Source organism: Bubalus kerabau, chromosome 1 (genome assembly GCF_029407905.1).
Source record: "Bubalus kerabau isolate K-KA32 ecotype Philippines breed swamp buffalo chromosome 1, PCC_UOA_SB_1v2, whole genome shotgun sequence".
NCBI lineage: Eukaryota > Metazoa > Chordata > Mammalia > Artiodactyla > Bovidae > Bubalus > Bubalus kerabau.
This window is the reverse complement of record NC_073624.1, coordinates 258,407,521-258,420,592: the sequence shown is the minus strand read 5'-3', so window position 1 is coordinate 258,420,592 and position 13,072 is coordinate 258,407,521. Positions and strand designations below refer to the sequence as shown.

General features: G+C 42.0%; 1 long non-coding RNA gene across 8 annotated transcripts in view; it reads right to left on the bottom strand.

Moving 5' to 3' along the window:
- The window catches only part of LOC129639084 (uncharacterized), a 436,428-nt gene that overhangs the window by 35,388 nt on the left and 387,968 nt on the right, over positions 1–13,072 (bottom strand). For 5 of the 8 annotated variants that reach the window (XR_008708190.1, XR_008708186.1, XR_008708227.1 and 2 more), the window contains one exon: positions 6,442–6,503. The exons of the other annotated variants lie outside the window; for them this stretch is intronic. This is a non-coding gene — a long non-coding RNA (uncharacterized LOC129639084). The remainder of the gene's footprint in view (positions 1–6,441; positions 6,504–13,072) is intronic. 8 annotated transcript variants of the gene reach the window in all.

Here is a 13,072-nt window from a genome sequence, read left to right as displayed (position 1 = left end):
GTTGTGTCTGACTCTTAGCGACCCCATGGACTGCAGCCTACCAGGCTCCTCCGTCCATGGGATTTTCCAGGCAAGAGTACTGGAGTGGGGTGCCACATGTTTGATATTTGGCAAAACTAATACAATTATGTAAAGTTTAAAAATAAAATAAAATTAAAAAATAAAAATAAAATAAAATAAAAAAATGAGTGGCTATAATTGAAAACAAAATGGTTTTCAGACTTTAAATCAGTTTCTAGATTATTTTATAACTTGAAGGCAATTTACCTGCATTAAATTATACCCACCATTTAACCAAAGAAGGTCTGTCATCACTGTGATCTTTGTATAGAAGAAGAGACCAAGTGGAAAGAACATTGAGTGCCAGGCATTTCCCCCAACAGTGGGCAAGTTCTCAAACTACTGCAGGTATGTCCTTTGTAGGAGTCAGATTTGACAAATTTTAGGATGATTATATCCATAATCATATCCACGATTTGTGTTATAATTTTATTCTTCTATTTGAACTCATAAAGCTGCCCCATGATCATCACTACTGATCTAGATCATTTCTAAGTTTTGCTACCAATCACTCAAGGGCAAGTCCACTTTGGTCATGCTTTGTTTCTCCTGTTTTCCTAGACCTCAGCCCCTCAGATCTATCAGGCAAATTTCTGCCAGAACTAAGCTCGTGACTCATAATTCCCAGCACGTGGTGCCACAGGGAAAATAGCTGCATCTTGACAGTGACATAAAGTAATTTGTGTAAGTCACTGGCATCTTGCAAATCATATCAGTTGGGTGGCATCTAAGGATACCTGAAGTCATGCAGGAAGACAAGCATGCACATATGTTCAGTCATACAGTCGTGTTCCACTCTGCCTGTGACCCCATGGACTGTAGACCACCAGGCTCCTCTGTCCATGGAATTGTCCAGCCAAGAATACTGGAGTGGGTTGCCATTTCCTACTCCAGGGAATCTTCCCGATCCAGGATTAAACCCACATCTCTTGCATCTCCTGCACTGACAGGTAGATTCTTTAACACTAGCACCACCCGGAAGCCCTTAGGAAGGCAAGGAATGATCTAAAATTACCTGGGCCTATAATACATTTTTAACTGATATTCTAGATGTCTGTAAAGTTTCAAAGTGGGCAACAGTAAAGATCTGATCAAGGAGTTAAAACTTGACAGAATGGCTGAACTGGTGTTATGTTCTGTTACCTCTCCGAATTCATATGTTGAAGTCCTAACCCCCAGTGGAATGGAAGGGCATTAGAAGGTGAGGCCTTTGGGAAGTGATTAGGTCATGGGATGTAGCCCCCATGAATGGGATTAGTGCCCTTGGAAAAGAAACCCCAGAGAGCTCTCTCACCCCTCTGTCACGAGACGACACAGTGAGAAGACGGCCATCTACCAATCAGGAAGAAAACCCTCGTGAGATACCGACTCTGCTGAATCTGCTGGTGCCTTAAGCATGTGTGGACTTTGCAGCCTCCAGAACTGTGAGTAATGAATGTTTATTACTTAAGCCACTCGGTATATGCTGTTTTTGTTAGAGCAGTCCAAATGGACTAAGATGGTACTGAAACACGGCACCCCTATGGAACACTCTAGCTGGGTTTGCATATTCCACTTACCTTTCCTCAAAAATCTGTGAGGTTACTATTATAAAACCTACACCCCAGACTCCCAGGCCTTTTCTTACTTTGTATACTTCATATTTCCTGCTGCGAGCTCACCCCAGCTACATCATCCCACCACTGCATATTCAGTACCTCTCCTATGGCAACTGATCAGCAGATGTCTGCCCTGTATGGGGACATAATATGCCTGTGGGCTTTACACTGACAAGCTCTCTCTTCTCTTATCACAATGCTTGTTGTTTTTGGCCTTCAGTAGTTTGCTCCAGGTAATTCTTGATGTCACTTTCCTTTTCCAGATTTCTCTTTGAACCCTTACCTATGGACTGTTTGGAAAACATCAGCCTCCTTTTATCCTGATCTAATAAGATCACTCTTCCTAGCCTCTTAGATCACCAAGAGAAGTAGGTGGGGGAAGAAAGCATTCTGTTTATCATTTATCAAGCCCTAGGTCTGGTCCCTTTGGAAACATGAAAATTCTTCAGTCACTGGGATCAGTCTGTTTTGCCTCAGATAAATCTTCCTGGATCTGAGAAATATGCCTTTTATTCATTTTTTTTTTTTTTTTACCATTTAGTTTTCTTTACTGTGGTCAGTGTTGTTTAGCTTCATGTTTTTTCTCCTTATTCCTCTCTGCTTTTATTTCTTGTCTGTAGCTCTGCTGCTATCCCCTGCCAAGTCTCTTTATCATCTGTCTCTACAGCCAGCTTAACTTTCTGAGCCAATGGTGTCAAAGCAGAATGCATATGGGTACTGTCAATCTCACATGGTGCAACTTGGAATTAATCTCTTATGCCTACGAGATATTTAATCCATGAGCAGAGTAAGACGTAGGTGGCCCTACGGTCTCTAAATTAAAGTGCTCTCTCCTAAATCTCTATTTCCCCTCCTGTTATTTTTAACTCAATGGAAAGCCACAAGGTCTGCCTAGAGGCAAGACATGTCCTTGATTTTTTCCAAGCCTTTTGCCTAGTTTTCTTCTAAGCTTTGCTATTGATGGTGGTGGTGTTGTTCAGTCACTAAGTCATATCCAACTCTTTGAGACCTCATGAACACCCAGCTCCTCTGTCCTTCACTATCTCCTGGAGTTGGCTCAAATTTGTGCCCACTGAGTGGGTGATGCTATATAACCATCTCATCCTTTGTCACCCCATTCTCCTCCTGCCTTCAGTCTTTCCCAGCATCAAGGTCTTTTCTAATGAGTCAGCTCTTCACGTCAGCTGGCCAAAGTATTGGAGCTTCAGGCTCAGCATCAGTATTTACACTGAACATTCAGGGTTGATTTCCTTTAGGATTGACTGAGTTAGTCTCTCTGAAGTCCAAGGGATTCTCAAGAGTCTTCTCCAGCACCACAGTTAAAAAGTATCATTTCTTTGGTGCTCAACATTCTTTATGGTTTAACTCGCACATCCATACATGATTACAGGAAAAACCATAGCTTTGACTATACAGACTTTTGTTGGCAAAGTGATGTCTCTGCTTTTTAATGCGCTGTCTAGGTTTGTTTTTCCAAGGAACAAATGTCTTTTAATTTCATGACTACAGTCACTGTCTGCAGTGATTTTGGAATCCAAGAAAGTAAAATCTGTTATCATTTCCAATTTTTCCCCTTCTATTTGCCATGTCATGGGATGCCAGGATCTTAGTTTTTTGAATGTTTACCTTTAAGCCAGCTTTTTCACTTTCCTCTTTCACCCTCATTAGGATGATCTTTAGTTCTTCTTCACTTTTGGCCATTAGAGTGGTATTATCTGCATATCTGAGGTTGTTGATATTTCTCCCAGCAATCTTGATTCCAGTGTGTGATTTATCCAGCCTCTCATTCACATGATGTACTCTGCACAGAACTTAAATAAGCAAGGTGACAATATACAGCCTTAACATTCCCCTTACCCAATTTTGAACCAATCCATTGTTCCATGTCCAGGACTAACTGTTGCTTTCTTACCTGCATAGGTTTCTCAGGAGACAGGTAAGGTGGTCTGGTATTCTCATCTCTTTAAGAATCTTCCAGTTTTTTGTGATCCACACAGTGAAAGGCTTTAGCAAAGTCAATGAAGCAGATGTTTTTCTGGAACTCCCTTGCTGTCTCCATGATCCAATGAATGTTGGCAATTAGATCTCTGGTTGATCTACCTTTTCTAAATTCAGCTGTACATCTGGAAGTTCTCAGTTCACATAACACTGGAGTCTAGCTTGAAGGATTTCAAGCATAACCTTTCTAGCATGTGAAGTGAGTACAACTGTACAGTGGTTTGAACGTTCTTTGATACTGGCCTTTGGAACTAGAATGAAAACTGACCTTTTCCAATTCTGTGGCCACTGTTGAGTTTTCCAAATCTGTTCACATATTGAGGGCAGCACTTTAACAGCATCATCTTTTAGGATTCTGAGTAGCTCAGCTGGAATTCTGTCCCCTTCACCAGCTTTGTTCATAGTAATGCTTCCTACAGCCCACTTGTCTCCACACTCCAGGATGTCTGGCTCTAGGTGATTGACCACATCATCATGGTTATCTGGGTCATGAAGACCTTTTTTATATAGTTCTTCTGTATTTTCTTGCCACCTCTTCTGCTTCTATTAGGTCCTTACTATTTCTGTCCTTCATTGTGCCCATCCTTACATGAAATATTCCCTTGATATCTCTACTTTTCTTGAAGACATCTCTAGTCTTTTCCAGGCTATTGTTTTCCTCTATTTCTTTGCCTTGCTCAATGAACAAGGCCTTCTCATCTCTCCTTGGTATTCTTTGGAACTCTACATTTAGTTTGGTATATCTTTCCCTTTCTCCCTTGCCTTTTGCTTCTCTTCTTTCCTCAGCTATTTGTAAGGCTTCCTCAGACAACCATTTTGCCTTCTTTCTTTTTTTTTTTTTTTCCTTTTGGGATGGTTTTGGTCACTGCCTTCTATACAGTGTTAGAAACCTCTGTCCATAGTTCTTCAGGCACTCTATCAGATCTAATCCCTTGAATCTATTCATCACCTCCACTGTATAACTGTAAGGGACCTGATCTAGGTCATACCTGAATTGCCTGGTGGTTTTCCCTACTTTCTTCCATTTAAGCCTGAATTTTTCAATAAGGAACTCATGATCTGAGCCGCAGACAGCTCCAGGTCTTGTTTTCACTGACTGTATATAGCTTTTCCATCTTGGGCTACAAAGAACATAATCAATCTGATTTCAGTATTGACCATCTGGCGATGTTCATGTGTGGAAGCGTCTCTTGGGCGGTTGGAAAAGAGTGTTTGCTATGACCAGCATGTTCTCTTGAGAAAACTCTGTTAGCCTTTGCCCTGCTTCATTTTGTATTCCAAGGTCAAAAGTGCCTGTTATTTCAGTATCTCCTGACTTCCTACTTTTGGATTCCAATCCCCTATGATGAAAAGGGCATCTTCGTTTGGTGTTAGTTCTAGAAGATTTGGGCCATCCTGAATCTCAGCCTCACTTGTTCCAGGTCTAACACCCTGTCCAACACTTTCTAATCCCTTGCTTCCTAGCTCTTCAGTCACTGTCTGCTGTGCTAAGTCACTTCCGTTGTGTCTGACTCTATAGGACTACATCCTGTCAGGTTCCTCTGTCCATGGAGTTTTCCAGGCAAGAATAGTGGAGAGGGTTGTCATTTCCTTCTCCAGAGGATCTTCCCAACCCAGGGATCAAATCCACGTCTCTTACATCTCCTGCATCGGCATTGGCAGGCAGGTTCTTTACCACTAGCACCACCTGGGAAACTGTGGTCCTGCCCTACACAGAGAGGCTACCTTCAAATCCAAAAGCATCTGGAGAATGTCAGAAAACTCTCTACCATTCCATGTGCACACCACCAGTCCCATATTTTCTGGGGCCCAACATGAATTTGGGCAATATTCTCTGAGTAGTCTGCCTTCACGTTAGCCAGGCACTAGAGCGGACCTGGCCAGTGCCCTTTGCCCCAGGAAATGAGCTTCACTATGGTTCCAGCTCACTCTCCCCACAGAAAGCCCTGTATTAATGCCTCGGCCAAAGCTCATATCACATCCTGCATCCAATCTAGATCCTGTGCATTCTCTTTGCTGAATTTATTTTTCTCTGGATACTAGCTGGCAATCTGTTCATTTCCTCATAATTCAGTACTCATTCAACCTTCACCTTGTCCATATGAGAGAGATAACATTTTAACCCCACTTTCTCTGGAAAAGCATTAGACTTGGAGAGATTAAGTCACTTGCCTAAGGTCAACAAGATAGTAAGTGATAGAGTCAAGGTCTGAACACCAAGGTCTTGCTCTTATCCATGGCTGCACTCAGTATCTTATGCCCTGAAAGAAGTGCTCATTATCCTGTACAGCCTTCTAAATCCCATTTAGGTATCAGTTTCCCAGGAGATAATTATTTCACTCATTTACCAAAGATTTTCTGAGTACTCAGTAAGTGCTAGTGACTGTACCAAGCCCTGGGCACATATCAGTTAGCTAAAGAGGTAGTAGTTATGCAGAACCAGCTGTGCTCAGGTATAGATAATGCAGTTATGGTTTAACGTAAATAAGTCCCCCCAAAGATGGTGTTCAATGCCCTGAGGAAGGGTAGGCTCGTCCACAGCAGGCTCCAAGCACAGAAAGCCATACTCCATCGTCTGTGGCTGAGGCATCCACCCATTTCTACATTTAGTGATGAACAGGGCATTTGGCATTTCAATCTACTGAGAATCTGGAATGTCAGAGCCAGAAAGAGGGGTTGAGGTTATCTGGCATAACCATCTTACTTTAGAAATGAAATAAAGAAATGACATCTAAGAAGTTAATTTTTTCAAGACGGCACTAACGTTAGTGAAAGAAGCACTTACTTCTTAAACACCGTTGTCAAGATTCCCCATCCAGTGCTTTTGTTCATACATCACACGGTCTCCTGGGGGAAGAATGGGGTACATACGTGTTGAAGCCAAATTTCCATAGCCAGAGGCAAAAATCTCATGACCGTGGATCAATTTCTCAGAACAGAGCTCCTTCAAGTCACTGCCCATGAGACATTTCCTCTAGAGTTTTCAAAGTGGTATGTAACAATCAGGCAACGGGAACTATACGATTTATACGACGAGCATATGCAACTGCTGTTTATACCCAATGGTGTGTGGTCTTAGCGCCGTCTCCCATTAGAAAGGGGGGAAAACCCCAGAAAACTTAAGAGAACCTCATCTCTCCTATCGAACCTGCTTATTAATCAACATCACCACATTTTTGTTTCTATTCCAGACTCTCTTATCCACACTCATCTAGGCAGCATGTTTAGTTGTTCTTTTGGGGGGTTTTGTTTGTTTGTTTGTTTACCACTGAGGATATTAGGTTAGCATGACTCAGTTCAATGTAGTCACCACATTCTTGTCTTATCAGTTTACCGGGTTTGCAGTTTATGCTGGTGCTTAAGAGTATAATCATCTCGCCTCCCCCACCCCGCCCCTTGCAGTGTCAAGTCAGTTGCTTTGTTTTTTCCTTCTGACACACTTGTTCTGTGCTATATTTAACTCCTGTACATTAGCATGAATATCCAGCCGCACCAGTGAAGTTGCCGCTGTGAATTACTTCCACCAGGTACAGTGGGGGTTTATTCTGCTAATTCCTTTTGGAGATAGTGAAACAGATGCAAATATGAGAAGAAAAGGGCTGAACCTTCTTGCTGCAGCATACTGAATATAAATCTCTGTAAGGTTTTTATGTGCAGGATTTTATTCTTTTGCTTTTTTTTTTTTTTACCTACTTTTTTGCCTTTGGTTTTGGCTGGCACACAAAGCAACTGACAAAAAGGGAGGCTGACAAAATAAATGTTCCTCTGAAAAGAACATCCTCTTAACATAAAAAGAAACACAGAAGATCCACAACATAAATTACTGGTAAAGATTCCCAACCGCCTAGAACAATACCTAGTACACAGTGGGTCCTCAAACCCTGTTTGTGAACAAAATCAGATGTAATTTCTTCCCTTCTGGCTCATCTTCCTTTGGTTGAACAGGGATTCCATGTGCGTTGAGAAGGGAAAGATTGACAACCAGAAAGGGGGTGTGGTCATTACAGGCTACTTATATATTTGTCCAGTTCCCTTTCTTTGACTTCACTCTTCCCTTTTAATTTTTGACCTGTGAAATCTCCTTCTCTTCCTGCACCTTTTCCTCCTCCTCCTTATCAGTCTCTCTTTTCATTTGCCTTTTTTTTTTTAATCTGTTTAAGCACTCTGGCCACAATAGGGTTTGGTTTCTTTTGTTTTTTATTACAATAAATCACTGCCTCGTTAATAAAAATCACTGCCTCACTGAATAAAAAAAAAAATCAATTTTTATTTTTGTTTTTTATTCAAGTAAAAAAGTTACCTTTTTGTCTTGTTTTAATTTTGTTTTGTGAGAGAAGGAGGCACAAAAGCAATATTTATTTGATTCGTAGGTGATGTTTCTTAATGAATATGCTAAATATGTAAGACAGTTCCATTCAGTCGCTCAGTCATGTCCGACTTTGAGACCCCATGGACTGCAGCATGCCAGGCCTCCCTGTCCATCACCAACTCCCAGAGCTTACTCAAACTCATGTCCATTGAGTCAGTGATGCCATCCAACCATCTCACCCTCTGTCATCCACTTTTCCCACCTTCAATCTTCCTCAGCATCAGGGTCTTTTCAAATGAGTCAGCTCCTCACATCAGTTGGCCAAAGTATTGGAGTTTCAGCTTCAACATCAGTCCTTCCAATGAACACCCAGGACTGATCTCCTTTAGGATGGACTGGTTGGATCTCCTTGCAGTCCAAGGGACTCTCAAGGGTCTTCTCCAACACCACAGTTCAAAAGCATCAATTCTTCGGTGCTCAGCTTTCTTTAAGGTACATCTCTCACATCCATACATGACTACTGGAAAAACCATAGCTTTGACTAGACGGATCTTTGTTGGTAAAGTAATGTTTCTGCTTTTTAATATGCTGTCTAGGTTGGTCATAGCTTTTCTTCCAAGGAGCAAGCATCTTTTAATTTCATGGCTGCAATCACCCTTTGCAGTGTTGGAGCCCCCAAAAATAAAGTCTCTCACTGTTTCCATTATTTCCCCATCTATTTGCCATGAAATGATGGGATCAGATGTCATGATCTTGGTTTTCTGAATGTTGAGCTTTAAGTCAATATTTTCACTCTCCTCTTTCACTTTCATCAAGTGGCTCTTTAGCTCTTCTTCACTTTCTGCCATAACGGTGGTGTCATCTGCATGTCTGAGGTTATCGTTATTTTTCCCGGCAATCTTGATTCCAGCTTGTGCTTCATCCAGCCTGGCATTTCGCATGATGTACACTGCATCATGTACAGTTAAATAAGCAGGGTGACCATATACAGCCTTGATGTACTCCTTTCCCAATTCGTAAGACAGATCACAATTTTCTTCAAGTAAGGATCTGGGAATGTTTGTGGAAGAGGAGGAAAGGGAGGAAGAAGCATTGGGAGGGTAGAAACACTCATAGGTAACAGAAAAAGATGAGAAAGAGGGGTGAGTATAATGGGAGAAAAGAAGGTTTGACTGAAAAGTTCACGGAACACTAGTGGTTCAAAAAAAGGGAAAGTCTATGTGTACCCTCCAAGGCTATTCTGGAGGGACAGAAACAAAATGTGTACAGTGCCTGTCCTCCCTGAATCACATCCACCAGGAACACTGGGGCTGCTCTCGTCTTAAAGATCTGTGAATCTCTCATCTATAAAACTATCCTTCCAGTCTCTTGGCCCTTAAGCTGCTTCAGAGAAGAATCAAAATGGGGCTGGAGGAGGCTTCTAGAATGATGTCCAAAGGCAGAGAACTCTATGCGGAACCACTTCTGCTTGGTGCAAATGAGAACACACTCAACTTGTGTTGAAAAGAGAAGTCCAGCCAGGTTGCTAGTGAACATGTACAGTGACACACAACCCATGCCCCTTCTAACTGGTCGATGCTGAGGCTTTGATTATTAATATTTTGAGTATAACTAGCTACCTTGGGATAGTAACTGAAAATGAAAATGAAGGTATTTTAGATTATCTGTACCTCTAATTCTTTTAAACACAGCAGTTTAAGCAAGTTGGGGGTCATTCATTCGTTCATTTATTCATCCAACAAATGTTTTTTGAGTTCTTACTGTTGCCAGGCCGTGTGCTAGCTAGCAATGGGAAATGAGGTTTAAGATTAAATTGTTGGCCCAATCTAGGGGTCCCTGTAGATCATTCTTAGAAAATTATATATATATATATATATATATATATATATATATATTTGTTTAATAGGGAGCCTGGAGAAGGGAATGGCAATCCACTCCAGTATTCTTGCCTAGAGAATCCCATGGACAGAGAAGTCTAGCAGGTTACAGTCTGTGGGGTCACAAAGAGTTGGACACAACTGAGCTACTAACTGAGCCTGGAGAAGGAAACGGCAACCCACTCCAGTGTTCTTGCCTGGAGAATCCCAGGGATGGGGGAGCCTGGGGGGCTGTCGTCTCTGGAATCGCACAGAATCGGACACGACTGAAGTGACTTAGCAGCAGCAGAGCTACTAACTCACACACAACACACAATAGGGAGCCAATGAATTTTAAACAGAAGAGTAGAGGTTACTACTAAAAAACATTACTCGGATAGCCAGATATAGTTAAGACTAGCTAAAATGCTGCTGCAAGAGTATAGGTAAGAACAGGTTCACTTTAACCAAATCTGCAACAAAGAGACCTGTTGAAAGATACTTAAGACTGGAAACAACAGGACATGGGGTTGAGTTCAGTACTGAGAGAGAAGTCATGGGGGCAAGATGATTCCTGGGCTTCTGATTCTGGGACTTCTGAATGCGATGCATGAAATGTAGTGGCTTGCTTCAGAAGGAGTGATCTTGTCAAGGGGGAGAGAAGGGCATGAGCAGAGGGCAAGAAGAGAAGTGTGCTGGGCTGAGAAGTGTGAGAAACAGAGGAGCCAAGAAGAAAGCTCAAGAAGACAGGCAGCAGAAGAGGCTGGGGAGATGTGGTCAAAGGGTTAGGAAGAAGATCTGGACAGTGCAGGACACTGGAGATAATACCTGGTACACAAGCTTGGTATGAGCATTAAAAGCATGTTCAGTCTCTAATACTATGCCAGAATATCCCTTCACTGTCCCTCTTCCCCTTAGTTTTACCCTCCTCCAGGTCATCAACTTCTGAGCTCATTTTCCAAAAAAGAAACTCGATTAGGCGGAATACCCTTCTTATCATCCCTCACATTTGCCTTTACCTACAGATGAGGGGCACAGGTGGTCCTTCACGGTCTGATCCCTGCTTACACTTCTAACCTCAGGGCTCATCACCTTGGCATCTCGCTTCACCTCTACCACATTCAGCATCATGCTCTTTCATACCTTCAAGTCTTTAAACAAACTGCTTCCACTTCCTAGATTGTTCTCACTGAGCTGATGACTGCATCAACTCTGCAAAATTTCAGTTCAAGAATCTAGTTCTCATGTAGCCCGAACTCTACTCAGCCCTAGCCCCTATTATCCACACACCAAAGTCCTTCCTCCTTGCCGCCACGTTTTGTAGATTCTGCCAGTGACACTTAAGCATCATTTAAACCATTTGTTAATGTATTTGAATTTCTCCCACCAAGCAGACTAATCTATCCATAAAAGCAAAATGATTTCTCATTCTATGTGCAGCATTTTATATAGTAGTTGCTCAATAAATGTCTACATAATGAATGCATGGTTTTAGTGTAAAGCCATGGACTTCACAGACTAAGTGGGCTCTGCATTAAACATTTTAAAGCTACATAAACAAATAATAATATGGGACAGTTCTACCTACCCTGATGTTAGATTAAATTTAAGGTTCAGCAGATTACTACGTACTGGCAAGATTCAGGCCCTAAAATCATACTACCCTGAGGGCTTTTGTTGCAGTCCTAGTTTCTAATATGGAATTGTTGGAGACAGAGAAGGCATAATGTGGTATGTGCTCAGTTGCATCAGACTCTCTGCGAGCCAATGGACTGGAGCCAACCAGGTACCTCTATTCATGGTATTCTCCAGACAAGAATACTGGAGCAGGTTGCCATTTCCTATGATAATGTGGTATGCCTGGGTTCAAATCCCTTTCACTGGTTATTACCAACTGTATGATCATGGGCTATTTAATTAACCTCTCCATTGCTCAGCTTCTTCATTTATAATAGATGGGGAAACAGTGGAAACAGTGGCTGACTTTATTTTGGGGGGCTCCAAAATCACTGCAGATGGTGACTTTGGCCATTAAATTAAAAGACGCTTACTCCTTGGAAGGAAAGTTATGACCAACCTAGACAGCATATTAAAAAGCAGAGACATTACTTTGTCAACAAAAGTCTGTCTAGTCAAGGCTATGGTTTCTCCAGTAGTCATGTATAGATGTGAGAGTTGGACTATAAAGAAAGCTAAGCACTGAAGAATTGATGCTTTTGAACTGTGGTGTTGGAGAAGACTCTTGAGAGTCCCTTGGACTGCAAGGAGATCCAACCAGTCCGTCCTAAAGATCAGTCCTGGGTGTTCATTGGAAGGACTGATGTTGAAGCTAAAACTTCAGTACTTTGGCCAGCTGATGCAAAGAGCTGACTCATTTGAAAAGACCCTGATGCTGGGAAAGATGGAGGGCAGGAGGAGAAGGGGACGACAGAGGATGAGATGGCTGGATGGCATCACTGACTCGATGGACATGAGTCTGGGTAAGCTCTGGGAGTTGGTGATGGACAGGGAAGTCTGGCGTGCTGTGGTTCATGGGGCTGCAAAGAGTCAGACACTACTAAGAGACTGAACTGACTGAACTGATACCTCCCAGAGATGTTATGAGAATTGAGTTAATAAAATGAATGAATTAGAACAATATCTGGCCCATAAAAACAAATCTTAGTTTCTATGACTTGTGATTTCTTTTAACGATATAAGTAATTGAAGTTATAAGTATCCATATACAACTTTGTGTGTATGCACAATTAGCAGGATAAGCACCATATGCCAATAGAATTTCATGAAAGCCTCAAGTAAGAACCAGATTCTATAATGCTGCTGCTGCTGCTAAGTCGCTTCAGTCGTGTCCGACTCTGTGTGACCCCATAGACGGCAGCCCACCAGGCTCCTCCGTCCATAGGATTTCCCAGGCAAGAGTACTGGAGTGGGTTGCCATTGCCTTCTCCAATTCTATAATGAAGTCAATACATATTCCTGCCCATCTTTCTGTCTGAGTTCCCTCTTCACCATGAGGTGAACAATCTCAGAAGGTAAGAATGAAGGCAGAGCAGAGCACTCAGGGATGAGACTGTATTTAAATAAGAATTTTGAGATGAATAGATACTAGTGATGCCAATCAACAAACATCCTTCATGCATACCCACTATAGTTGAAGCACTGTTCCAGGTACAATGAGGTTAATCTCTTTTATTTAGGGCTCTTTAAAAATCTCTAAAATCATGCAGACTTCTGATTTTTGGCCTTACAGG